This window comes from Rana temporaria, chromosome 3 (assembly GCF_905171775.1).
Source record: "Rana temporaria chromosome 3, aRanTem1.1, whole genome shotgun sequence".
Taxonomy (NCBI): domain Eukaryota; kingdom Metazoa; phylum Chordata; class Amphibia; order Anura; family Ranidae; genus Rana; species Rana temporaria.
The window spans coordinates 449,930,781-449,945,117 of NC_053491.1; the positions used below are offsets into that span (position 1 = coordinate 449,930,781).

The 14,337-nt window shown below is 39.1% G+C and overlaps 1 pseudogene; it reads right to left on the minus strand.

Moving 5' to 3' along the window:
- LOC120930927 overlaps positions 1-9,072 on the minus strand; it is a 28,204-nt pseudogene extending 19,132 nt beyond the window's left edge.
- Between the last annotated feature and the right edge of the window lie 5,265 nt (positions 9,073-14,337).

The following is a 14,337-nucleotide window of genomic DNA, read 5'->3' on the forward strand; positions in this document are numbered from 1 at the left end:
TCCCTGCTGTCTTACCGATGATTGCATGTACCCGGCGGACATCGCGGACGCCAGGTACACGCATCGGCTTCCCAGCGATGCGCCGGGACAGTGTTTACCCGCTGCACGCCCCCCAGAGGCACGCGCGGGTAATGCTTTTAAATGACGTCCAAAGACGTCCAGTTGGCGCTTGAGAGCCGCGCTGTTGACGTCTTTTGTCAATAGCGCGGGTCTCAAGTGGTTAAATATCTAGGTTTCTTCTAATATAAGAGAATACAGTATATCAATTATAACTTAGTCCCCATATTAGATACATTTAAGATGAAGAGTAAAGTATGGACCAAATTAACTTTATCGGTGGTAGGGCGTGCAAATTTAATAAAAATGATCTGGGCCCCACAGTAACTTTATTTTTACACAATTCATCGATTTGGATACCACTTAAATGATTTAAAAAAATAGACTCGAACTGTTTCGAACATTGCTATGGAAAGGGTAAAATGCTAGAATTCAATTCAATTCATTACAACTCCCCAAAGACAAGGGGGTCTAGCTGTTCCAAATGCTAAAATGTATTTCTTAGCAGCACAACTCCAACAGGTTGCAGCATGGGGAGTGATAGATTGGACAGATCCTATCCAATCGATAATTTCAAGTAGATGCTCACAATATCATTTGATAGCTCAATTAGAATCAGGTAACTTTGTTGATGCATCCACAGGGTTCGACCCTTGGACTCATACATAAAGTCTGGCATGAAATGAGACACATTATGCAATATAGTTATATCTCAGTTTACTCCCCCTTATGGGGAAATAAAAATGATGAGAAAATAGATAAATTAAAAGGGTTTGGCGTATGGAGAGAAAAGGGGATAAAATACACTGCACAGCTTTATACAGATAACATATTAAAAACATTTCAAGATTTACAAAAAAAAAATCTATTGCCCTCTCATACTTTTTATCAACATTTACAATTGCGCCACACGTTACAGAGTCAGGTTAAAGACAAAAAAGTTAAGATACAAAATTTTCCACTTATGGATGTCTTCACAAAGATAGAGGTTAAGAGGAGTTTAATCTCCAGTCTTTATGGTCGCATGACTGAGCAGTCACAAGCTAGAAAAGGATGAGAAAAAGAGGTTGGAAAAATGACAGCTGAAACATGGCAGTGCATATTGGAACTTGTATAGTCTGTATCAGTATCTCCACAGCAATGCCTAACCCAATTATATATAATATATAGAGCTTATAGGACGCCAGCTAATTTATACCAATGGGGGAGGCGGGATACGTCAGAATGCATGAGATGTTCAAGAGTATCTGCTGATTTAATGCATATGTTTGGAACTGCCCTAAACTGTTCAGATATTGGCAGAATGTAGTAGAAACCAATAATCGGGCGTATCAAACCCAAGAATTTGCCTGCTAGGACAAATAGAAAAATAATTATATACCCCAGTAATTAGGATACCCATAATTAGGGATGAGCTTCGAGTTTGAGTCAAACTCATGTTCGACTCGAACATTGCCTGTTCTCCAAACAGCAAACTATTTGGGGTGTTTGCGGCAAATTTGAAAAGCTGCAGAACACCCTGGAAAAGTCTATGGGAGAAATCTAAAGTGCTAATTTTAAAGGCTTATATAAAAAGTGTTTGGGACCCAGATCCTGCCCCAGGGGACATGTATCAATGCAAAAAAAGTTTTTAAAAAAGGCAGTTTTTTTCGGGAGCAATGATTTTAATAATGCGTAAAGTGAAACAATAAAAGTGAAATATTCCTTTAAATTTTGTACCTAGGGGGTGTGTAAAGTATGCCTGTAAAGCAGCGCTTGTTTCCCGTGTTTAGAACTGTACCTGCACAAAGTGTCATTTCTGAAGGATAAAAAGTCTTTTAAAATCACTGCTCCCGAAAAAACTGCCGTTTTTAAAACTTTTTTTGCATTGATACATGTCACTAGGGGCAGGACCAGGGTCCCCAAACACTTTTTAGGAAAAAAACTTACATATTAGCCTTTAAAATTAGCACTTTAGATTTCAAACGTTCAGTCCCAGGCTCGGGCCTAGTTCCTGGTTGGCGGCCACCGTACTACTCCCAACAAATCTAACACAGGGGTACATATCCCCCCAAGCAATTGTTTCAGGGTTGCACCGATCGCCTGTTGAGGGTTTAGGAAGGAATTTTTTCCCCGGGCGCTACAGATTGGCACAGCACGCCTGGGGTTTTTCGCCTACCTCTGGACCAATCGGGGAGAGAAGGCTCAATGAGTGACGGTTTCACTTGGTCAGTCTTCCGCCCTTCACAATAAAAGATTACCCCAATCAACATTACTTCCCTGCATTTTTCTCTGCGACCATGGGTTACCTAAAATACTCGGCAGAAACCATCCGGGAACTAAAAACATTTGCCTCTATACTCCCAGCTGTCACCAAAAAAGCTCTAAGGAAAGAGCGACTGTTGAGAATCAATCGACGATCAACAATCAAAAACCACGCGCAGGTATCCCAGCCCAAGCGCATATTTTGCGCTTTGGTCAACACAAGATCGGCAGTAAAAGACCGACAAGAAATCTATGATTTCATCCTTCAACAAGATCTAGACTGCCTCTTCATCACAGAAAGCTGGCTCACAGCCGACTACAACACCATTCTAACAGAATTGGTGCCAGAAAATTATCGCATTCAAATGAAAAACAGAATGGGGCAAAGAGGGGGGGCCTGGCGGTGATCCACAAGACTCACCTCTTGATCACCAAACCAGTCCTTCAAAACTCGCTTCCATTCATGGAAACCCTCACTCTGCAGTTGCAAACAAACCCCCAAGATACAGTCCATATTCTACTTTGCTATAGACCACCAGGCCCAAAAACGCACCTTCTCACGTCGTTGACGGAATTCATCTCCACATATACCCTAAGCATCAAACACCTTTTGGTGCTTGGGGATTTCAACCTCTGGGCCAACTCATCGCTGGACCCCGTCGCCGACGCCTGAATCGACCATATGGAAGGGTTATGTCTGCAGCAACTAATACAAGGCCCCACTCATGCCTCAGGCCATACGCTCGATCTCATTTTCAAACAAGATTTGGAAATTGACGTCCTGGAAAATGAGCCGCAACCATGGACCGATCACCATGCCATTAAATTCAGAATCACCAAAAACACCAGCCCAAAAAAAAGACAAAACCGGTGACAACTCACTGGACTAGGTCTCGGAAGAAGCTCCACTCGGAACTCTTCAAAACAATACTAGGGAACAAAATAAAAACAACCCAACAAAAACGAACAGCCACAGAAACACTTGACGCCATCAACAAGGGGCTACTACAGTCAGCTGACTTAGTAACACCTAAACGCAAAACTTGCATCCGGAAAAACAACTCCAGCTTGTTTAATGACCAGCTGACGTTGCGAAAGCAAGAGCGTAGAAGAGCAGAAGCTGCTTGGAAAAGGTGCCCTTCAGATAAAAACCACAATATTTACAAGATAATAATAAAGAAATATCACAAAGAAATCTTCACGGCCAAAAAAATCACAATCGCAAATGCCAAAAACCGCCCCCGCGAACTCTTCAAGCTGGTAACTCAGACTATGAATCCTGCTTGTTTAGAGGCCCCCAACTCTGATTCACAAGAATTTTGCAACAAATTATCGGATTATTTCATTAAGAAAATTGAAAAAATCTGTGAAAGTATTCAGCAAAAACCGTCACCAACTCCCCCCTAAATCACAAACCTAATACCCACATAAATCCGCCGCAATCACCAAAATTCACTCTAAAACCCATTTCCATCAATGCCACTAAAAACATCATCGGGAATCTGCGCAACAGCACAGCACCTGATATCATCCCCACTAAACTGCTGAAAGAAAGTGCCGATATACTGGCACCAGCTATCACGCAGCTCATAAACCAATCATTCAAGGAGGGCATGGTGCCCACCTTGCTGAAACAAGGTACAATAAAACCAATTCTAAAAAAACCTACCCTTGACCCCAAAGACCCAAACAACCGGAGGCCCATAACAGGTCTAAATGTTTTCTCCAAGATAATGGAGAAAGAAGTTGTACAACAGCTGCAACTGCATTTAGACACCCATAAATTACTCGACCCGTTTCAATCAGGCTTCCGTCCGGGTCACGGAACAGAAACGGAGCTGGTAAAAATATGGGATGATGCTCTAGAGGCCGCAGACGAAGGAGAATCTTGTCTCCTGATACTGCTGGACCTAAGTGCGGCTTTTGACACTGTAGACCACGGACTACTGCTGGCTAGGCTAGCTGAAGTAGCCGGAGTCTCTGAAGGTGTTTTACCCTGGTTCTCCTCCTTCTTGGAAAACCGATCACAAACAGTGAAACTGGGGTCTTTCACTTCTGGAAAACGTACGGTATCATGCGGGGTCCCTCAGGGATCTCCCTTGTCGCCCGTATTGTTTAATATCTATCTTCGCCCTCTCTTTGAAATCATCAGTAACCAGAAGTTACATTACCACTCCTATGCAGATGACACACAACTGTATTTCCGTATCTGCAACAAAAGAGATCATTCTCTTGGACTAGAGAAATCCATCACTACCAACCACCATCCGACTGGAGTCGGACCACTTGGCCTTCAGGAGAAAGATTAAAACCCATCTCTTCTGAGGTCAAGGGGTTCCTTACCCATGAAATGTATACAGCGCCCAGAGGCGATTCAGTTTGCATGTGTTGCGCTTTACAAGTTTCTCACTTACTCACTTTAATGGGGTTCTAAGTTCACACAAACTTTTGGTCTGTTCACAGGTTCTGGTGCGAACCAAACGGGGGGGGGGGGTGTTCGGCTCATCTCTACCCATATAAGGATGCTATTTATTGCATGCAAATTCATAGCAATGAAATGGATATCCTCTAGAACAGGGGTGCCCAACCTTTTGAAGAGCGAGGGCCACTTAAGCGACTTGGTAACTGATAGCGGGCCACAATGAGCGGAGCGGGTGGATGGCAGCCCACTTGGCTCCATAGAGCCCACTCTACTCTTCACAGTTCACCTGTGGCTTTCCTGCAGGTTATCTGCACTTTGCCATAGACTTCTATTATATCCTGTAAGTGTGGTGCACTTTCAGAAAGCACACCAAACTCGCAGGTAATAGAGGTCTATGGCTCAGTGCAGGTAATCCACAGGTGCACTTCTCTGCACCTGTGGATTAGTTTGAAAGCAGCCCAGTAACCACTGCAGAACAGATATGCCCATATATACACACTGGGCCAGATTCAGGTAGATCAGCGGATCTTTAGATCCGCTCGATCTATCTGATTTAAGATCCGCTGCCGCAAGTTTGAGAGGCAAGTGGGTAATTCACAAACCACTTACCTCCAAACTTGCGGCGGCGGATCGTAAAACCCCCGGCGGAATTCAAATTCCGCGGCTAGGGGGAGTGTACTATTTAAATCAGGCGCGTTCCCGCGCCGATTTAAATGAGCATGCGCCGTCCGCGAAATTTCCCAGCGTGCATTGCTCCCACTGACGTCACTAGGACGTCAGTGGTTTTGACGTGAGCGTAACTTGCGATGCGCGGGTTTCTGAATCGGCGTACGCAAACGACGTAAAAAATTTCAAACTCGACGCGGGAACGACGGCTATACCTAACATTGGCTGCGCCTCATAGAAGCAGGGGTAAGTATACGCCGGGAATACCGCTACGGAAACATCATAACAACACTGCGTCGGGTCCGCTTACGTTCGTATGTGCGTATCTCGCTGATTTACATATTATTCAGCGTAAATCAGCGGGAACGCCCCCCGCGCCATTTTCAAATTGAAAATAAGATCCGATGGTGTAACACAGTGTAACACTGTCGGATCTTAGCCATATCTATGCGTAACTGATTCTATGAATCAGGCGCATAGATACGACCAGTTTAAGTCAGAGATACGACGGCGTATCAGGAGATACACCGTTGTATCTCTTTGTGAATCTGGCCCACTGATTTAGTAATAAACTTACCTTTAATAACAGCATTCTATTTTATTCCATCCCAGAGCAGGAGGTCGCGGGCCACATCAGAGGGCTCCGCGGGCCACATGTGGACCCCGGGCCACTGGTTGGGCACCCCTGCTCTAGAAGCCCAACATATGCGGAATGGTGGATACAGGTAAATGACGCATTGCTAAAGGAATGGCAGGTATATAAGAATTGAAATGTGGGAACCATGGCTGACGTTGCCAGATTTGACACCATTTATTTTGTGATCAGATGGAAGTATAGGGGTTAACAGATTATTTACTAGTTATAGAATAATTAATGTATGATAACTCAAAAAGGTAGAATTGGTGTGGGGGGCTTTTGGACGGGACGGGTTGGAGGTAACAGAGAGAGAATTTATATATATTAGGTAGGGTTTTTTTTTGTGTGTGTAAAGAATGTAATAAGTTATTGTCGTATGTATTTTGGAATTTCTTTTTCCATGTTTGTTTTATGTTGTGTTTGTGATGGAGACAAACATTAATAAACAGAGATTGAAAAACAATCATTTAGAAATGCCTCATTCACAGGTTATAGGCAATGTAGAAAAGTACACACACCATAGATGTTTTTTTATGTTCTCACACTTTTTTCTCACACTTTTTTTTTAAACTCACGTTTAAACAGAAAAGAGCACACAAGCTAATACATATTTGAAAAGAGTCATGTCATGTACATTCTCTTTTGTGCTCCTTGTTGTATTTAAAGCTGATCTCCTACTTTTAGTGATGTTTAACCACTTGCCGACTGCTGCACGACTATGTACGTCAACAACATGGCACGGGTAGGCATATTGGCATACAGGTACATCCCTTTCAATTTGCTGTAGAGCGGCCGTGGGTCCCGGAAACTCGATTTTCCCTGGAGGCCCACAATTGCAGTCGGCAAGGGCAGAACAGGGAAAACAAGGCATTCCCCTATTCTGCCTAGTGACTCTGTCACTGATGACCGTTCCCTGTAATTGGGAACAGTCATCAGTGACCATATTCCCTTACAGTAAGAACCACTCACTAGTACTGACTTAACCCCTGCAGTGCCACCTAGTGGTTAACCCCTTCACTGCCAGTGAAAATTTTACAGTAATCAGTGCATTTTTATAGCACTGATCGCTGTAAAAATTACAATGGTCCCAAAATGGTGTCAAAAGTGTCCGATGTATCCACCATAATGTCACCGTCATGATAAAAATCACTGATCGCCAACATAAATAGAAAAAATTATTTTTAATTAAAATGCCATAAAACAGTCCCCTATTTTGTAGAAGCTATAACTTTTGTGCAATCCAATCAATAAACGCTTATTGCGATTTTTTTTTTTACCAAAAATATATAGAAAAATACGTATCGGCCTAAACTGTGGGAAAATTAATTTTTTTATATATATTTTTGGGGACATTTATTATAGCAAAAAGTAAAAAATATTGAATTTTTTTCAAAATTGTCGCTTTTTTTTTGTTTATAGCGCAAAAAATAAAAACCGCAGAGGTGATCAAACACCACCAAAAGAAAGCTCTATTTGTGGGAAAAAAAGGACATCAATTTTGTTTGGGAGCCACGTCGCAGGGCCGCGCAATTGTCAGTTAAAGCGACACAGTGCCGAATCACAAAAAGTGGCCTGGTCTTTGACCACCAAAATGGTCCGGGGCTGAAGCTGTTAAATAGTTAGTTTGGACCAACCGGGCATAACAAACTATTTACATCACTAAGACATGCAGCTGCTCTTAGCGCTATGCATAAGCTGTATGCAGCTGAAGCTACATACAGTTTAAAGTGCTGTGTTCTGGCAACAAGATGGGATCTTCCTGTCCCACACCCAGAACAAAAGCTTCTCAGCCATTTACAGGAAACTTTGCATTTTCTGAAGGAATACAAATCTCTGATTGAGGTGGAGAGGTTTGCAGATGATATCAAATTCTCTACTTCAGCCAGTCATAAGAAGCTTTGCATTCATTCAGAAAATGTCAAAGCTGCCTGTGAATGGTTGAGCAGTGCCAATGCATATCTTAATATTTAGTTTGGACCAGATTGCTCCTAATTAAATATTATAATTGAATAAAATCTGTATATCAGCTTTAAGCAGATATATACAACATATGAAATATTTATAACAGTCATATTTAACTAATTGAATCAGCTTCTTTTCCTTTGTGAATCCTCTGATGTCGAGTAAGATGTGTCTTTTTATTAAAACACTTTTCACACTCCAAACATTTAAATGTTTGTTCTCCTGTGTGAACTTTTTGGTGTTGATTAAGAGTAGATTTTTGCCCAAAGCATTTGTCACATTCTGAACATCTAAATGGCTTCTCTCCAGTGTGAACTTTTTGGTGTTCAGTTAAAGCAAATTTTTTCACAAAGCATTTGTCACATTCTGAACATCTATATGGCTTCTCTCCAGTGTGAACTTTTTGGTGATCAGTTAAACTACATTTTTTCACAAAGCATTTGTCACATTCTGAACATCTATACGGCTTCTCTCCAGTGTGAACTTTTTGGTGATCAGTTAAACTACATTTTTTCACAAAGCATTTGTCACATTCTGAACATCTATACGGCTTCTCTCCAGTGTGAACTCTTTGGTGTTGAATAAGAGTAGACATTTTCATAAAGCATTTGTCACATTCTGGACATCCATGCGGCTTTTCTCCAGTGTGAATACTTAGGTGTCGCTTAAGTGTAGATTTTTCAGCAAAACATTTGTCACATTCTGAACATCTGAATGGCTTCTCTCCTGTGTGAATCTTTTGATGAGAAATAAGATGTGACTTCATATAGAAACACTTGTCACATTCTGTGTACTTAAATGCATTTTCTCGTTGGTGAATCTTCTCCTGGTGGTAAGAAAGAGATCCCGTTTGTGAGAAGCTCTCAGTACATTCTGAACATCTATAAGGTTTCTCTCCGGTGTGAATTCTCTGGTGTATAATAAGACCTCCCTTTGATGAGAAACATTTATCACATTCTGAGCACCCAAATGGCTTCTCTCCGGTGTGACCTCTCATGTGTATAATAAGATGTGCCTTTCTTGAGAAATTCTTATCACATTCCAAACATTTAAACATGTTTTCCATTTCTGAATCTACTTCTGGTGGCAAAGAAATGTCTTCTCTGAAAAGCACTTGTTAAAATCTGAATATTGAAAAATTCTTCTCTCCTGTGTTAATTCTCTGATGATTACTGAGCTCTGCTGAAGGATTTCTCATGGGTCATATTGCGCTGATTAAGATCTATAGGAATATGAAAATAAATTGTTATGGAACAAATATTGAATAAAGATGAATATCAATTTGGCAATAACATTATGGGATTCTAAACCAGAATTGATTGTTTTCAAATCACAGTACAAATGTGTATATACACTATATTGTCATAAGTATTGGGACACCTGCCTTTACATGAACTTTAATGGCATCCAAGTCTTAGTCCATAGGGTTCAATATTGAGTTGGCTTTGCAGATATAACAGCTTTCACTTTTCTGGGAAGGCTGTCCACAAGTTTTCGCAGCATGTCTATGGGAATGTTTGAAAATTCGTCCAGGTCAGGCACTGAAGTTGGACGGGAAGGTCTGGCTCACAGTCTCTGCTCTAATTCATCCCAAAGGTGTTCTTTTGCGTTAAGGTCAGGATTCTGTGCAGGCCAGTCAAGTTTCTTCACCCCAAACTTGCTCATCTATGTCTTTATGGACCTTGCTTTGTGCACTGGTACAAATTATTTGGTGAACGGGGGATTATGGTGTGGGGTTGTTTTTCAGGGGTTGGGTTTGGCCCCTTCATTCCAGTAAAGGGAACTCTTAAGGCGTCAGCAAACCAAAACATTTTGGACAACTTCATGCTCCTCCTTCCTGTTCCAACATGACTGTGCACCAGTGCACAAATGTGCTTCTGGAAGAATGGTCAAACATTCTTATAGACACACTCCTAACCCTTGTGGCCAGCCTTCCCAGAAGAATTTAAGCTGTTATAGCTGCCTTAAAGGGTGGGCCAACTCAATATTGAATCCTACGGATCAAGACTGGGATGCCATTAAAGTTCATGTTTGTGTAAAGGCAGGCGCCCCAATGCTTTTGACAATATAATATATATTTGTGTTATTTAATTATTTCAAAGTAAAACTGGACATGCACTAGTAGTATTTCTAAATGAAAATTCCTACAAAAAAATCTTAGAAAAATTGTCAGAACATTTAATTGTTATTCAAAAGTAGTTCAAGATTTTGTTTGCTTTTAACATTTAATTTTGGAATGAATGGACTTTATCCTCTTCCCCTTCAGAAGATTTACCCCCTTCATGACCAGGCCATTTTTTGCAACATGGCACTGAGTTATTTTAACTGACAATTGCACAGTCATGCAACGCTGTACCAAAATAAAATGTATGTCCCTTTTTCCCATAAATAGAGCTTTCTTTTGGTGGTATTTGATCACCTCTGCAGGTTTTTATTATTTGCACTATATAAATAAAAAGACTGTAAATTTTGAAAAAATACAATATTTTTTACTTTCTGCTGTAAAAGATATCCAGTAAAAAAATATATCAAATGTCTATATAAATGTATGCCAATATGTATTGGTGCATGGGGAAATATGCTACATATTTTTGGTAAAAAAAATGTAGGGCATTTTAGTAGACTAAAATGCACTGCAGATTTAGTCGACTAAATACGACTAAAGCGAAAACAATTGCAGATGACTAAAATTGGACTAAAACTAAAATGACATTTTAGTCAAAAGACTAAAACTACATTGAAATTTGCTACCAAAATTACACTGATGGCTACACAATGATCGAAATTCAGTCAGTCCCTGCATGACTGGCTGAATTTTGATCAGTGGATGGTCAGCTTAAAGCGGTATTAAACCCAAAATTAAAAAAATAATATATTGCAGCTTACCAATTATTATATGTGGTGGCTGCATTAGTTTTTTTTTCAGGCTTTCCCCCCCTCTGTCCTCACCTGGCCAGTAAGACACCTCACCTGGCCAGTAAGACACCTCTTTTATTAGAGTGCCCCCACTCTGGATGAGCACAGGGGGCACCTTTGGACAGTAGTATTGTCAGTCTAGGGGGAGAGGAGTTTTAGATAGACTAGCAGATTTAAATACACTAACAAACTTATGTCAACCTCCAGTTTATATTTTATAATCAGCTACAGCAAACAGTTTTTTTTTTCTTTTGGGATAAAGGTTTTACACACATTGTAAGCATCTCTGTCAGTGTTAGCTGGTTTGTCTCATCCTTGTAACTGCAATAGAGCTTGTTTTTTGTAAAAGATTAGACTTACTGGCTGGATCACCAAATGCAAATAGAATAAATTAAGTCTAAAAAAGAAAACAAATGCAGCAACACATCTAAGAATTGGTAATCTGCAATACAATAAATGTTTTCTTGTGGGTTTAATTCTGCTTTGAGATAAAATGTTTGGAATGATTCACTACTAAAATGGGAAAAAATTGTTGAATAGGGAGAAATAGTCTTGGGGATGCAAGTGGGTAATAATTATATATATATATATATATATATATATATATATATATATATATATATATATATATACACACACACACACACACAGGGGGTAAAATAAGTATTGAACATGTCACAATTTTTCAAGGTAAATATATTTATAAAGGTGTCATTGACATGTCGGTAACAACCCAACCAATCCATACATAAAAAGAAACCAAACAAATAAGTTTAGAAATTAATTTATGTGTAATAAAATGGAATGACACAGGGAGAAGGTATTGAACACATGAAGAAAAGGATCAAAAGGTGCAAAAAGGCATGGAAGGCCAAGACACCAGCTAAAACTCTATCAGTAATTAGAAAGAAACCCTGCCCCTTGCCAGTGCAAATTATTATTAGCTGATTCAGTCTCAACTGATGACCAATAAAAGGTGTCTCATTACCAAGGTGTCACACAAGAAACATCTCATGATGGGTAAAAGCAGAGAGCTCTCTCAAGACCTTTTCAACCTTATTGTTGCAAAACATATTGATGGCATTGGTTACGGAAGGATTTCTAACTTCTGAATGTTCCAGTCGGTACTGTTGGGGCCATAATTTGGAAGTGAAAACAAAAACATATTTCACCTTAAACCGGCCACGACCAGGTGCTCCTTGCAAGATTACTGACAGAGGAGTGAATATAATTATCACAAGAGTTGTCCAAGAGCCAAAAAACACTTGGGGAAAGACCTGTAATTATCAGGTACAATTGTTTCAAATAAAACAATAATGAATGCACTCAACTGCCATGGCCTGTATGCACACTCTCCGTGCAAGACTTCATTGCTGAAGAAACAACATGTTAAAGCTCATTTAAAGTTTGCTGCACAACATTTAGAAAAAGCCTGTGAAATACTGAGATAATATAGTCTGGTCAGATGAGACCAAAATGGAACACTTTGGATACCATAATACACACCATGTTTGGAGGTCAAATAACAATGCACATCACCCCAAAACACCCCCATACCAACAGTGAAATTTGGAGGTGGGAAAATCATGGTGTGGGGCTGTTTTTCAGCATATAGTAGTGGCAAACTTCATATTATTGAAGGAAGGATGAATGGAAAAAATGTATCAATACATTCTTGATAAAAAATCTGCTGCCATCTACCAGGATGATGAATCCAATAGAAAATCTATGGATAGAACTAAAGATCAGAGTTCATAGAATATATCTATGAAACCTTCAAGATTTGAACACTGTTTGTGTGGAATAATGGGTCAAAATCACACCTGAGCAATGCAAGCGACTCCATACAGGAGACATCTCGAAAGTATTTTGTATGAATTATTAAATACATTTCAGTTAGCTTGTTCAATACATTGTCACTGTGTCATTCCAGGTTATTACATATATCTTCATTTCTGAACTTTTTTTTTTTTTGTGGATGGTTTGCATGGGTTGTTACAGACATGTGGTGAAAATTTTTAATGTCAATAGCACCTTTAGAAATATATTTACCTAACAAAATGGTGACGTGTTCAATACTTATTTTACCCACTGTATATATCAAAATGTAATCACTGTTAACTGCACCGTAAGACAGCTGTAATATTTATATTAACAAAATCACAAATCTTAGATCCTAAGATAGAGAGATAGTTACATGTGTATATTTGGAGAAAATGCACAGTGATCTTCTCAAATTCTTCTGAATGACAGCTCAACACATGGATTGTTTTACTCTTACTCGCTCACTCCATCACCACCTTGTTTCATTAATTATATGTATTATACATATTTCATGGGGACTGGCAGATATTTGGTTTACCTATTTTACAATATGCTCTATACGGTATATTATTCTTACAGGTGAGACCTAAGAGACACAGAGTCTGTTTGTAAAGTGAGAAACTATAAAGGTGAGGGGCAAGATCATGAATATACAGTGATGTATAACTTTCTAACATATGAATGTTACAACTAATGTGATACAATGTTATATGAGTGAAGATATTAGCACAGTATACAAAAATGATAACACTGATAAAAGTGAGGCTAAAATACTTGACAAGTATCACCCAATAAATTGTATGAATTTTACTTCAATTAGCAAGTCACGTAAAAAAAAAAATATGTTCACTTATTTATTCTGCACATGACTGGCTAATTGAAGTGAATATTCGTACAATTTATTGTGTGAACAATATAAGCTACAATCACCTTAAACTCAATTAGTAAATTAGTCTGCATGCGGATGTATTTCTATTACTATAGAACTTATATGCATTTTTTATCTGTACAGAAATTTGAGAAGACTGTTGATCCTTATAAATCAGAGTTACCTGTGAAACACATAACAAAACTGTCACATGTTCCAGTATGAATATATGTCATTGTAAATTGATGGCTTATTGATATAAATATATCTGATGGTAAAACCCATGAATGTGTATTAATGCACAAATGTTAAATGTAATATTTGGGTGTCATACAAACAAGAAGTGTATCAAAAGATAGCAAAATTATCAAGATGAAATGGTCACAAATATATTTAAAGAGCTAATAATACCTTTTAGTTGTTATAAAAAATACATATGTTATGAAATATTATTGTATAGAAATGTTTTCTTTACCAATAAAAAATAAGAAATCCTACTATGTGCAGTATATAATGTATAGTTTCTGATTTTATCTGTTACTTTTTGTATTAAAACACAGCAGAAAAAAGTACTGTGATGCAATTCACCTGCTGACACCTTAGATCACGATTCAATGGTCATAGATTAACATATAGAAACATCTAAACTGTACAATCATAAAGTGTACCCACCTGGTATAATGTAGTAAAGGATCCCGTAGAAGCTTCTCGTTCCCTTGACCAGCAGTTCTTATAAGTGAC